This window comes from Phyllostomus discolor, chromosome 13 (assembly GCF_004126475.2).
Source record: "Phyllostomus discolor isolate MPI-MPIP mPhyDis1 chromosome 13, mPhyDis1.pri.v3, whole genome shotgun sequence".
Taxonomy (NCBI): Eukaryota; Metazoa; Chordata; class Mammalia; order Chiroptera; family Phyllostomidae; genus Phyllostomus; species Phyllostomus discolor.
Genome location: NC_040915.2, coordinates 51,463,332 through 51,477,574, shown reverse-complemented (window position 1 = coordinate 51,477,574; position 14,243 = coordinate 51,463,332). Strand labels below are relative to the sequence as shown.

The 14,243-nt window shown below is 56.9% G+C and overlaps 1 protein-coding gene across 3 annotated transcripts in view; it reads left to right on the top strand.

Annotated features, from left to right (window-relative positions):
- The window catches only part of PXN (paxillin), a 45,933-nt gene that overhangs the window by 706 nt on the left and 30,984 nt on the right, over nucleotides 1-14,243 (top strand). The window lies entirely within an intron of this gene.

Sequence of the window (14,243 nt, the reverse complement as noted above, 5' to 3'; positions counted from 1 at the left end):
CGAGCCCACCTCTTTCGGGTCACTAGTCAGACTCACAAGTTAGAGAGGAGCCGCTGCCCTACAAAGAGACAAGTTTCCCGCGTGCCCCACTAACCCCCCAGGTCAGGTCTGGGCGCCCTGTTTCACGGGCCGGTCACTCCCTTTCGCTGACTGCCCTCTCCTGCCCGTGGGCCAGACTAATCTGGGGAAACAGGATTCTCACCCCACTCCCAGACGCCCGTGAGATGGAATGCCAGGGGAGTGAGGAGGGAAGTGGGCCTCAAGGTTTGGCCGTCTTTGAACTCATGTCGGCTGGCAGAGTCCCTCCACTCCACCTAGCATCAGGCCTTGCTGGAAGCCGCACGGGAAAGGAGGACAGGATGCCCGGAACAGAGTTTCACTGTTTTCGTGTTATTGGAGCTCCAAAAGCACTCTTTTCACTCCCGTCTTGATTTGCTGTTAGGGCAGGGAGAGTGTCTCCTGGAACCAGACACTGCAGCCAAGGGGGTTGGTGCCAGGGTTCTAGGAATGCCTTGAGCAGTGTGAACTCTGGGGCGGGAGCGTTCGCTCTTCCTGCCCTTCTTTGCCTGGAGCTGGAGGGCCCTGAGCTGGGGAGGTGAGGAGGGGGGACGCTTCTTCTCTGTAGGAGCCTTGTCTTCCCCCTCGGGACTGTGGGTGCCTTGTGTGACCATCGGTGCTTCCTCTGTCGCAGGCTCTGAGGAGTGGATTCATCCACTCCCCCACTGATGGGCCTCCCCCGAGGGCACGGGGCACTAGGCTAAGGCTGGCCCTTTGTCGGCACGGGCCTTCCAGGGGGCTGGGGAGGAGGACTAGGACTTCAGGGCTGCCTGGCTGCTGCTTTGGGATCATGTACCCCCACCCCCGTCCCCGACCCCCCTGCCCCCCCTGGGGATGGCGCGGGTCCGATCCTGCCTGTTTGCAGAGCGCGATGGCTGCCAAGCGCAGTTCAGCCGTCGGGTCGGGCTTGGCACCCACTTTCCCAACACACTCAAGGTTGGCATGGCTTCCGGGCAGGTATTTTTTTTTCACATAAAAATAAGTAAGCCGAAAGGAGGCTGGGAGATATTTTTAAAATCAGGATCTGAAAGTCTCCAGGTTTCTACACAGTTCCTGTGCTGTGTGAAGGAGAAAGGCCTTGTAACAGGTTTGCAGCCGGAAGCCCTGAATTCCTGTCTCCTGACAGTCTTCCATGTACGGCCAGGAGACCGCGTTTGTCTCTGAAGGGAAGGAGGGTGTTCTGGCAAGGGGCGCTGCAGGGCTTTGAATCTGCTGTCCGTGGAGCTCTTCCCCGGGCTCCTTTCTACTCGTGCTGTCCTCCCAGCGGCCCTTTATATGAGCCCCCCAGGGCCACCACTGTCATTACTACCTGCCTTTTACAGACTGAGCAAACGGAGACTAAGAGAGGTTGCTTCACTTGCCCAAGGCTGCACAGCCCCCAGGCGGCAACCGGGACTGGAAGCCCAGATGCTGGCGCCTCCATCTGCAGCAGTGGTGTAGGAGAGGGCCTTCCTCCTGAGGAGGGAGTGAGCCGCTCGGGAAGGAAGGGTCCCAGCGGGGTGAGGGCTGCCACCTGTAACTTCTGCCGCCTTCTGCCACAGCCTCCCCCGTTGTTTGGATCCCGGCTGCCCAGGCTCCGTGGTGGCCTAAGCTCCCAGGGGGCCAGCCACGCCTGGCTGACCGGAGCCTGGGGTGGGAGGAATGAGGCGTGCAGGAGGGGAGAGGAATTTGCCTCTGTGCTCAGGCCCCATCAGCTGTCTGGCTGACTGCTCAGCGCACCCTTCCCGTCAGCTGTTTTCCTTAGTTAGGGTGGACGCAGAGGCCAGGCCTCTTGTTTTTATTTTTCTCCCGAGAGTGCCCTCAGCTGTGAGCCTCTGGGGGAGGCTCCGGGTCCCTGAGACAGGGATGAGCGTACGGTCATCCTGTGGCAAGGCTAGCGGAGCCAAGAGTCCATGCTGTGACTTTGCTTTTTGGTCTTAAAAAAATTGGGGATGCCCTGGCTGGTGTGGCTCAGTGGGTTGAGCGCCAGCCTGCGAACCAAAGGGTCGCCGGTTTGATTCCCAGTCAGCGCACATGCCTGGGTTGGGGGCCAGGTCCCCAGTTGGGGGCATGCAAGAAGCAACCACACACTGATGTTTCTCTTTGTCTCTTTCTCTATCCCTTCCCCTCTCTCTAAAAATAAATAAATAAAATCTTTTTAAAAAGTTGGGGAACTCACCCCTCCCCAAGGCTGCTGGTGACAGACTCCCCATGTGCTTGCTACTTAATAAGTTACAAATTTGTAAGTCTTCGGGCAGAAAAACATAAACACAGCCTTTCCCTGTGTGTTCTCTGCTTTGTGCTGGAGGGCGGCTTTTCTCATTACTCTTTCGACGCTGGTTTGGCCGAGAGTTCGCCCTGTTCTCTGGCCGGAGTTTCCTGGACAGAGTTCCCACAGCTCTGAGGTGTGCGGTGGTTGCATGCACTTTCTGACCTGACTCCTTGCCCGCCCCTCACTCCCGGGGGACAGTGTGCTCGGGGGGCCTGTGTCCACAGCTGTGGTCCCCTAGTGATGCTCTCTCTGCTGGACGGGAGACAGGCAGGGGCCGGGGCACTCGGTGAGTCTCATCGCAGCCTTGGTGAGAGGGAGGTGTTTTCTTTTTAAGCTTTTATTTATTTATTTTTAGAGAGAAGGGAAGGAGAAAGAGAGAGAGAGAGAGAGAGAGAGAGAAACATCAATGTGCGGTTGCTGGGGGTCATGGCCAGGCATGTACCCTGGCTGGGAATCGAACCTGTGACACTATGGTTCACAGCCCGCGCTCAATCCACTGAGCTACGCCAGCCAGGGCTTGAGGGAGATGTTTTCTCTCCGTTTTATAGATGCCGAAACCTGAGCTCTGGCAGGGCCATGGGGTGGGGTGGGGGCGGGGAGCTGGGATTGGAACCCAGACTGATCCAGTTCAGGTCCTGGTACTTTTAATCGTAATAAAGTAAGGAGTGTTAAGTGACTAATCGGGGAGTGGGAGAGGGGGAATGAGCCATGGGGTTTGCTGAGTGACTGCTAGTGACCTTTAAAATTCTCCCCCGGGGGCCATCCCCAGAATGTGGCCTCTATGGTGGTGCTGGGCAGGGTAGGGGCCAGGTCAGACCTTGGTAGCTTTGCCGTCCTCCCCTCCCAAGGGGACAGCCGGCTGTTGGCAATGCCCAGCCACCGCTGGAATCTGGACATGTCTTCTCTCAGCTTCTCAGCAGTCTTGACCCTCCAGAAAACAGTGCCTCATTGTCCTTGGAGGGGTACAGCGGCTGGGGGGGCTGGGGGGGCTGGGGAGCAGGGGAGTTGCCTGGGGCATTTGGGGCTGTGGAGCCTCCCTGTTTGTATGGAAAGTCTGAACTTCGGGCTGGCCTGTCTGTGGTGCCTGTGTGTGTTAGGCCAGGGCCAGGGCACCCAGCTGCTGGGCCTGTGGCAGAGGCCCTCCTGGAGTGAGTGGCGTGCCCTCCCAGGGGGCCCTGCGGCAGTGCCAGAGCGGCTTCTGGGCTCTCTGCTAGTGAGGGGCAGGGCTGGGATTTGAACCCTGGTGTGTCTGATTCTTAGCAGGCGCCCTTTCTGCTGCGCTAAGCTGTCTGTTGCCTGGGCAGCCACGGCTTCGCTAGTGTGGAAAGGTTTGGGGTTCTGGGGGCCGCAGCCCCACCACTGTGGGTTTGAGGTCTTCCAAGGGAACATCTCCGTCTTCCTTCCAGCTTCCCCAGTGATCGCCGTGCATTGGTGAGAGTGGGTGGGCCCTTAGCTGGAGGGGCTGGTGGAAGGACAGAGTCACCACTGATGCTCTCTGAGCAGCCCTTTTCCTCCATTAAAAAAAAATGATTCCGCCCTGGCTGGTGTAGCTCAGTGGATTGAGCACGGGCTGCGAACCAAAGTGTTGCAGGTTCGGTTCCCAGTCAGGGTACATGCCTGGGTTGCAGGCCATGACCCCCAGCAACTGTACATTGATGTTTCTTTCTCTGTCTTTCTCCCTCCCCTTTCTAAAAAATAAATAAATACATAATAAAATCTTTAAAAAATGATTCTAGAGAAAGGGGAAGGGAGGGAGAAAGACAGGGAGGGAAATATTGATGTCAGAGAGAAGCATCCATTGGTTGCCTCCTGCACGCCCCATGACCAGGGACTGAACCTGCAACCCAGGCATGTGCCCTGAGCGGGAATCGAACCGGAGACCTGTTGGTTTGCCCAGCCAGTTGCCCACACCACCCGGGGCCCTCTCCCTCCGTTCACCTGGAGTGAGTCTACCCTCCAAAGCTTCCCTGGGACCCTTACCTTGTTTCAAGATCAGAGATGTTAAAAGCACTTCCTCGTAGCTTCATTCTCATTTCAGCCCTCCCCTTGGTGGTCCTGGTCTCATTGTCTCCACTGACTAGAAACCTCTGTAGAACAGCTTTCTTTTTTCCAGCGTTTGCAGAACTCTTCTCCATAGTATTTACTGAGCGTTTACTATGTGCAGGCACTGTCCTGGGCGCCTGACATACATTGTTTTGTTGAGTCACGTGGGCCACCAGAGGCACAGGTTCTATTATTATTATTATTACTGCCACCCCTTTCACAGATGATGAAATAGGCACAGAGAGGGTGAACCCACTAGTGAGTGGCAGGACAGGATTAGACCCAGGGCTGAGATTTTCATGCGGAGTTGAGTTTGTAACCCGCCCTCACTTGTCAGTTCATGACATTGGATCGCATCTCGTTTGCCTGTTGGTTCAATTGCTCTCCATTCTCTGTTCAGAAGCCACATCTGTCCTCCCCCTCTACTCTGTGGCTTCTTCTCTCTCCACCTCTGTTCTATCTCTGGGACTCAGGTTGGGATGCTGGGCACCTGTAGCAGGATCTCTTGCTCAGTGGAGGGCCTTGCTTCTCCATGTGTCACCAGCCCGGTCGCCTGTTACCCTCCAGACAGAGCTGTGAGCGTGCCGCACAGGTGTGCGGGGGGAGACCTGGGGTGGTCCTTCCCGGTCTCTCTTCCTCCCCTTCCAGGTGGAATCAGAAGCCTCTGTGTCCCGCTCCCCATACAGACACCCTCCTGTCGTTTGTACGTGGCTGCCAGGAGGAAGTTGTCCACAGCCTTTCAGGTGGAGAATCGAGGGTGTCCTGTGGGAGAAGAGAGGGAGAGGAAGAATCAGGAAGCTGAGTTTTCCCCGAAATCTTGACAAAGCAGCTGATTGTGAGGGGCACCCAGGATTGTCTGCTCACCTGGGGGAGGCCTGGGACCTCCACAGCCCCCCACGCCCACATTGCCCTTTCGGTCCTGGTCTCCTCAGGAGTCTCGAGTCCCGATGAGCCCTCCAGCCAGCGGACCGATTGCCTGGCTAGTGGGGCTCAGGGCCGGACTCTCCAGGGAGGCCTGGATGCCGGGCCAGGGCCCGTGGCAGGCAGCATGTGCGGTCGGCCAGGCCCCGCGGAGCCCTGGTGGCCAGTTTTCCCCTCAGAGATGGCCTCTTAATGCCGCTTTCTTGTGGGGTTGTGGTATTGTGGTTTTACGGAGAGCACTGCCAGTGTTAGGAGGTGCACACCGAAGCATTTGGGAGTGAAACGTCACGATGCGGGCAACTCTTTTAAGTAACGCAGTGACAGGGGGCTGCGTGAGCGTGTGCAGGGGTGGGGTGGAAGTCGGGCTGCGGTTCATACGGGGAACACAGCAGTGATTTACAGGGAATGACAGAGAGTAAATGGTTTCACGTACTCACGACGGTGCACCTACTTTTGCTCCACCCTGTATATATGGGGGTGGGGCACGTGTTTTCTTATACAAAAGGGCAAAATGTTAATTTTGAGTCTAGGTGGAGGGTATATGGGTCCTCATTGTAATGGCTTTCCGCTTCTGTATGTGTTTAGGTGTTTTCACGATAAAAAGTCAGAAAAAGGAAGGAAGGAAGCCTTGTTTTTCCACGGCGGGCTCAGGGTCGTCCGGCCTGGGGTGCTCGGGAGCGGCCGCCTGTGGTGGGCATGAGTGACCCTGGGCCCGCGACGGCTGCGCGGCTGGTGCGGAGACTGGGTGGACAGAGACGGGAGCCAAGCAGGCCTGGCGAGATCGCGACCGGCGACTGTCCGCTGCCACAGGGGCGCACAGCCACCGTGACCTTTGCAGGAAAAAAAAAAAAAAAACAGGGCCAGCCACGGCCGGAGAGCTGCCAGTGTTTGGAGGCGCGCTCTGGGGTGCCTTTGGGTGTGGCGATGACCAGGGTCCGGGCCTGGAGGCCGCGGGGGGTTCGGAAGGGGCTGCCTGGGTGGGGAGGCGGAGCCGCGCTCCACGGAAAGGCAGAGAACAGCCTCCGGGCCGCGGGAGCCTGGGGGAGGGGGTGAAATGCTATTCAGTCTACGTCATGACCCTCTCTTATCTGTGGCCCGAGAAACTCCACCAGCCTGCGGGCAGTGTGGGCCAGCGCGGTCCCAGGCTTTCGCTGGTCACAGCGGGGTGGGACCTCTCGCTCCCCAGACCTCAGGCCCCCTCTCCTGGGGTCCCCGCTCCTAGCTAGGTCCCTCTGGTCCTGTTCTGGGCCAGCTCAGAGCCGGGCCACTCGGGCCTCCCAGCTGTGTGAGACAAATAGCTGGACTCGGACGCCAGCGGCCCCCTTGGCCTTGAGAGCTGTGCTGCCCGCCGGGAACGCTGCGGGCAGCCGGCAGGCCCTGGCGAGGCTCATGCTTCGTGTGGAGGTCCCCTCGGAGCCGCACCTCTGCCTGTTGGCGTCCCGGGACGCAGGGGCCGGCCGCCCGGTCGGGCTCCTGGGATCCTCCCGGCGTGGTCTCGGCGTAGTGTGTCACGGCCTCACTCCGCCTGTTTCAAAAGCAGCGTGATGTGTGTTTTATGGGGGGAGGGGTGGTGCCGGGAGGAAGCTTTATGTAATTCTTGGCTGGGGCTCAGGTAATTGTTTTAATGAAATGGAATGCAGCTTATTCAGAACTCACTTGGCAGAAGCAGCCATGTTCTGTTCTGTTTTCTCGCTGGGGAGAGCGGGGCACACGCTTCCAGCTGTTTCCAATAGTGGAGCCCCGGGTGAGCAAGGGCAAGGTGGGCAGGGGCCTCCGGAGAGCGCCTCCCAGTGGGCCCAGGGATCCTCCGGCGTCCGGGTTCTCCGCCGGCCCTCAGTCTGTGTGCTTTCTGGAGTGAGCCGTGGAGAACGGCCGCTGGCTACAGCAGAAACACCCTGTGCTGAGCAGGCTGTGCGTGGGCCCAAACCCTGCCTTCTGGAGGCTGGGCGGCCCCATGCTATGAGGGACTTGGAGGTGTCTAGCACGGACCAGACGGACCCCCCAGGAGGCCCTCCTTGTCCATTCACTCTGTGCTCCACCCCCCACGTGTGTTTTCCCGCCTCCACACCGTGCACAGCCCCAGCGCCCTCCCAGCCCGTGTCTCCCATCGGTGCGTCTGCAGGTTCCCCTCGTGACCCTTTTTCTTCCGGTTCTGTTTTCACTTTTCTGCCGTCTTTGGTTTGCTCCTTTTTCTGCTTTTAGCACATCCGGGCCCCTCTTCCCTTTCGCTAGGCCCACCTCCCCTCCTTTGGCCGCCCTAGCTCCCCCTCCCTTCCTGAAGCTTGGCTTCTGTTGCGTCCCCCACAGCTTTCGCTGGGTCCCCCCCGTTTCCCTCCCAGGCACCTGGGTCAGCGCATCTACCTGCGTGACCTCTTTTCTCGCTGTGTGTTGGCAGCTCCTAAGTTTGTGTTTCCACCCCTGACGTGGGTTCCATTGTCCGGATTCTTCCGGCCTGCACGCCAGCAAAGACCCGACTCATTTCCTTCTCAGCCTCTCCTGGAGGCCTCTCCCATTGTCTGCCGCCGCCGCTGGGGCCGTCCCCTCTCCCCCTCGGCCCGTGTGAAGCCACGGGCACTTGGCGTCGCGCTTCCAGGTTCGGGTGGTAGTTTCACTGGCTCCGTCATCTCTGACGATTCCAACAACCAGCCTTCGGGGCGGAGGGCCGTTTTCCCCGTTTGACGGATGAGGAAGAAAAACTGAAACTCTGGGGACTCGGAGGAAGGGGACACACCCAGTGTCACCACAGATAAGGGTGCAAGAACTTTATCGTGGATCTCGTGCACCCAACCCACACTCCCTTTTCGGTTCTTCGCGCTGGGCGCCTCCAGGCGGAGACCAGGAATCGCAGGCTGGCTTGGCCCGCACACCCACGTTGCTTGGCCTTAACGGTATTTGAAATATTCCAAATTAGTTGCTAACATTTAAAGCATCAGGAGATCACATCTACAAAACCTGTATGTTGTTTCTTTTCTTCTTTTTTTAAAATAGGATCTTTTTAAAAAGATTTTATTTATTTGTTTTTAGAGAGGGGGGAAGAGAAGGAGCACGAGAGGAAGAGAAACGTCTGTGTGAGAGAGAAACATGGACTGGGCGTCTCTCTCACGTGCCTTGGCCGGGGACTGAACCCGAAACCCAGGCATGTGCTCCGACCAGGAATCGAACCCCGACCTTTCACTTTGTGGCACGACCCCCAGCCCCCTGAGCCACACCGGTTGGGTCGGCCGTTTCTTTTGGAAAGCCGGAGTTGGCCACCCTGGTCACCTGTCTTCCCGGCACCCCTTGGTTGGCCCCCACGAGTGCAGCCCCCACCTCGGCTCTGCTGCCTGCAGAGGGCCCAGCTCCCGGGAGCGCATTCCCCCCTGGCCCTGATTGGGGAGGTTCTAAGAATGCTCTTTCTGCCCTATATTTACAGCGAACACACAGTTAGTTGCCAAGTCTGGGGATTCCTTGAACTGCATCCTCTGAGTTACGCCTCACTCCTGACCGCTCCGGGCGCTGCCCTCCGCCTGCAGTCCGGACTGTTGTCCACGCTGCCGACAGCAGCCTCCTCCCCCTGCGTCTCCCCTCGCCCAGTGCCTTTACGGGCTCAGCTTGGCCTCCTTCTGCCAGACTTTTTTCCGGGTGAAACCCCTAACCTCTTGACCCTTCCACTTTAGTAAACTTGGTGAATTTATGTAAATTGGCTTCTTCCCTTTCCTCTCTCCCCAGCCCATAAGCTCCCTGAAGACAGCGATCTTTTCTGCATTTCAAATGTCCCTTCCCACCCAGTATGGCTGGGTTCTCTCTGCAGTTGCTTCATACAGGGTGTCGGTTGATAGTTAAATGGGTGTGAACCAGGGACATCCGCTCTGACGCCTAACCTCCAGCACACCACGCCTCTGGAGAACCAGCGCGAGGAACCCTCTGGGCCCCGGGCGGGTGGGAGGCAGCCTGATGCCACGGACAGAACGCAGGCTCCGCTGTCTGCCCCACCCGGGTCTGCATGGGTGCTGCCCCTTGCCAACTGCGTGACCTTGGCAGATGACCTCTCACCCCGAGACTTGAGCCCCCTGATCTGTGACACAGGTGCATTCCCTGAAATGGCTTTAAAGTGCTCAGTATTTCTCCTCCTTCGGCTAAGCGAGGCGTTGCTCTGGGAGTTTGACTTTCTCTGTCACCTCCCCATGAAGCCGCTGCTTGCATTTGCTGTGGCCTCGGTGGCGAGCACTTAGCACAGATGAGAGCCTGGCTGGCCGCGCAGCTGGGCCCCAGGAAGGACTCTGACTCTGGTCGTCTGCAGGAGAGTGCGATGCAGGACTCCTCCTGGCCCCGCTGGGTGGGCGTCGGAGGCTCGGCTCGGCTTTGCTCCGCAGGGGACTCAGTCGTACCCCAGGGCCGCCAGAGTCCGTGGGGATTTGGTTGTGTGATGCTTCATCTCCCCTGAGCCTCTTTGGTGGCTTTGAGGAGGAAGTGGCTGGGGGAGGAGGTTGCTCGGTGGCTTGGTTCACACTGATCACTCACATAACACTGGTCTCGGACCTGCCGCAGAGGCCCTCGCCAGGACCTGCTTCCAGGGCAGCGCCGGCTTCTCCCAGGACCCGCCCGCCAGGCCTCCTGTGGGCGGGGCGGGCTGTGGAGGCTGCCCCGTGGCACCCAGGAGGCCTCTCAGGGTGGGGCCAGGCCAGTGCGGCCCCTGGTAGCAGCAGAAAAGGAACGACCGGTTTTCTGGACCACGGACCTCGGTCCTTGTCAGCAGAGCGGGCTTGGCCGCGAGCTAGAAGCCCACCCAGCAGCCGGCTGCCCTGCCGCCGCCGTGCCCTGTCAGGGGCAGTCGATCTGCTGGCGTAGCCCTGGGCCCCGTCGGGCAGTGGAAGGGGCTCAGAGAGTCCTGGCCAGGCCTTCCCTCGCTCGGTTTCCAGGGACGCCCCTCTTCCTCAGGTGGGAATGGGCGTGTCCCACAGCCTGCCCCGTTTTCCTCTGGATTTGCCCTCCCCCACTCCCTGCCCTGAGCCCCCCCGCCCCCGTGGACTCCCGGCTCGGCTGGCCCTCCGGGGTGGCTTCCCTTCATGGGTGAGCGCCAGGACAGTTGAGTCTGGCTGGCCCCTCGAGGTGGGTGTGATGGAGAGGCCGAGGCACCCGGGACACTGCACTGCGGGCAGACTCAGCCTGGTTGCCCCTCGGGCTCACCTGGTCCTGGGCTGCCCAGCTTGGAAAGTCCTCTCTGTGCTCACTCATGGCCGGGTGGTTTCCCCACCCCTCCTCACAGGGTCAGCCTGGCTGCTCTCTGGGGCAGGGTGGCCGCTGGGGCTGTTCCCTCCCTGTCTCAGCGCCTGGGATGGCCTCTTCTGCTGTGTTCCGGACTTTCCAAGGCTTCCTGCCCTTTTTCTCTCTTTGGAAGTTAGCGCTCGACATCTTTTTCTTTTTAAATCCTCCCTTGAGGATGTTTATTGATTTTTTGAGAGAGACAGACACGCAGACAGACAGACCTGGATGTGAGAAACGTTGATCAGTTGCCTTCCACAGGTGTCCCAGTGGGGGCTCGAACCCGCAACCCAGGCCTGTGCCCTGACCGGGGAGCGAACCCACAACCTTTTGTTGTACGGACAACACTCCAGCCAGCTGAGCCACGGGGCCAAGGGCAGCACTCGATGTCCTTTTGCCTGGCCTGCTGAGACAGCCACACCGGAAACAAGCTGGGGGGAGGAGAGGAGTGTTACCTGGAGGTGGTTGTCGTGACTTCCTGTGGTCACTTCTGGTCATCTGTTTTCAAACATCCTGTTTGTGCCCCTACAGCGGCAGGAACGCTGGCCCGGAGATAGCTGTTATCTGCCTGACCTTGACAGAGGTGTGGGGGCCCGGGCTGTCCCCGCCCATCTGCCCCCTGGACCTTTGACTTCCTGGTCACTGGCTCTTGATAGCGTTGCTGGTAGCAGCTCCTTTTGGTGTCACTGGCTTGGGCTTCCCCCCAGCTCTGCCCTTTTCTCTTCTGCCCACTTTCCTCCAAATGAATGTCCTGTTGGGGGGTTAACAGGCAACACTTGCTTCTCTGTGGCTCTGGTGTGACTCAGTCTTGCCCGGACCGCTGCACTTCTAGGGCTCGAAGGGGCTCAGGGTGTCACCCCCGTGGTTGGGGTTTGGGGGGGTGTCTCCAGCCATCACCTTTTCAGTTAGAACTGCTCACTTTTTTATCTGTTTACGTGTTGGGTTTCCATTGAAGGTTATGACTGTAGAAGGAGTTCTGTGGCTTTTTAAAAATCTGAAAGTTAAAAAACGTAAAAACATTTGAAGATCGCTTACGAGGTTCCACTCACCCATTTTATAGATGGACAGAGTAAGGCCCTAGAGAAGAAAGGGCTTGCCCAGGACACTGCAGCAAAGCAGGCCTGTGCTTTCTCCTCTCTCTGCCCCTTCTGGGGGCCATCATAGCCTCCAGCCTTGTTTTTTTGTTCCTAGAGACCTTGTCCTGTCGTTTTGTATCTGAGGTTATTTACTTTTGTTAAACTCTTTACGTCAAAGAAGATACGTGCTTATTGGAGGAGGAAGAAGGAAAAAAGGGCACAAAGTCCGGTCTTCCTTTCCCTACCAGGCAGCAGGAACCATTGTTAATAGTTCGGTGTGTATCTTTTCCAACCGTTCGTTCGTTACACCTTTGTAAACACAGAAGCGTGCATACGGTTGATACACATATGCTTCATTGTTTTAACTGAGATGAAATTCACATCACGTGCAGTTAGCTGTTGTAACCCGAACAAGCCCGTGGAGGCGTGTGGTACATTCCCAGCGTGTGCGGTTGTCGCCTCCATCTCGTTCTAGAACAGGTTCATCACCCCCAAAGGGGACCCTGTCCCCCCTGCGAGGTCTCTTCCCCGTACTCCTTCCCCCAGCCCCTGGCAACCATGGGCAGCTTTCTGTCTATGGATTTGCCTGTTTGGGATATTTTACATAAATGGAATCGTATAAAACATGGACTTTCATGACTGGCTTCTTTCATGTAGCATAATGTTTTTGAGCTTCATACGTGTCGTCGTGTGTATCATTACTGCATCCTTGTTAACGGCTGAGTAATATTCCATCGTAGGGATGTCCATTCACCTGTCGGTGGACTTTCGGGTTGTGTCCACCTTTCGGCCGTTGAGACCAGTGCTGCCGTGGACATTCACGCTCAAGTACTTATTTGAACACCTGTTTTCAGTTCTTTGGGGGTTTATATCTTGTCACTGTTTTTAAAGTTTACTTTTCTAGATTATAAATGTCTGTTGAAAGGACTAATTCGTGTGCCTTTTGACATTTAATTTTTTTTTTACTGATTATCAATGTTATACACGTTCACTGTAGAAAATTTGAAAACCACAGAGGTGCACAAAGAAAACAGTAGTTACGAACTTGGAGAGATAATTGTCCAGTCCTACCCATAGCGAATACTCTGATGAGTTTCTGTAAAGTCTTCTCAGTGCCTGTGTGTTTACGTAGTTGGAGTGGTAACCGCCAGCATCAACGTAATGCCCTCTGTGCTAGGCCCTGTCGCGTGCGTCACCTTATTTTGACCTCACATCATCCCTGCAAAGCAGGTGCCCTCATAGACGCGGCTGCCGAAGCCTAGACAGGATGCGCGGCCCGTCTGGGGTGGGTGCTGGTGGGTGGCCGGGCCGGGACTGGGGTCCACAGGCAGCTCCAGTGCACTGTGGCCCCTTTGGGTGTGTTATGGAGGCTTCCAGTTGTCAGTCTGTGATGCTACCCAGTGCCAGTGGGGAAGGCGGGGACAGGGGGACAGGCTGGTGTGTGTGTGTGTGTGTGTGTGTGACTCCTATACGTGGACCACAGTGTGCTTGGGAGTGCCGTGGCTGAGAACATGGCCCACCACACGTGTGAGGGGTGGAACTGAACACGGCCTCCCACCGGGATTTGTCAGGGACTGACAGCCGCCGGGGGGTGTGGCGTGAGCTGGGGGAGTCTGTGGTTCCAGCAAAAGGAAGGGACCCTTGCCTGCTCTGCCGCTGCCCCCCCAGCCCCCTCGGCTTCCGTGAGCAGAACCCGGGGTCCCGAGCCTTCCCGCACCCGGGCCGCTGTCGGCCCCTGTCCTGCCTGCTGCTCCTCCGCTCCAGGATTACGTGCTTGTTTCTTCTCCGGCTGTTTTTGGAAGGGCGTTTCCTCAGGGACTGACCTTTCTCAAACAAACAGAGTTTGACACCTCGAGCTGTGATCGTAGGCTTGTCTTGTTTTCCTTTCAGTTCTGTCCGTTTTTGCTTCGTCTGGTCTGAAGCCTTGGCACTGGATGTGTGTGCATTCAGGACGCTACGTCTTGACCTTGTTATCATTACGAGATGCTGTTCTCTGCCCCTGGCAATAACGCTCCTGCCCCGGAGGCCGCCTCGTCTGATATTATTAACAGAACCGCTCCAACCCTCTGGGTGTTACTGTTAGCAGGCTCTGTTTTTCTCCATCGTTTTATACACATCAAACCAGTAGGAACTATCTGTCTGTGTCTTTATATTGAAAGTGTTTCCTGTAGCATTGACTGGTGTGGCCCCGTGGGTCGGGCACCAGCCTACAAACCAAAGGGTCACAGGTTCAATTCCCAGTCAGGGCACGTGCCTGGGTTGTGGGCCAGGTCCCCAGTTGGGGGCGTGCGAGAGGCAACCAAATTGATGTTTCTTTTTGGATTTGATGTTTCTCTCCCTCTCTTTTCCTTCCCTTTCCCTCTAAAACTAAATAAAACATTAAAGAAAATAAAGTGTTTCTTATAAGTAGTATATGTTGAATCTTGCATTTTTTATTCAGTCTGACAATCTTTTCCTTTTGAGTATATAGCCCTTCTAACATTTAAAGTAATTATCTGCATGAGTGGGTGTGTCTAGCATCTTAAAACTCGTTTTCCATTTGTACCATCTGTCCGTTAGTCTGTTTTCTTTTGCCTCCTTCTTTTGGATTCATGTAATATTTTTTAGGATTCCATTTTCTCTCTGCTGTTGGCTTATTTAGCTGTACCTCATTG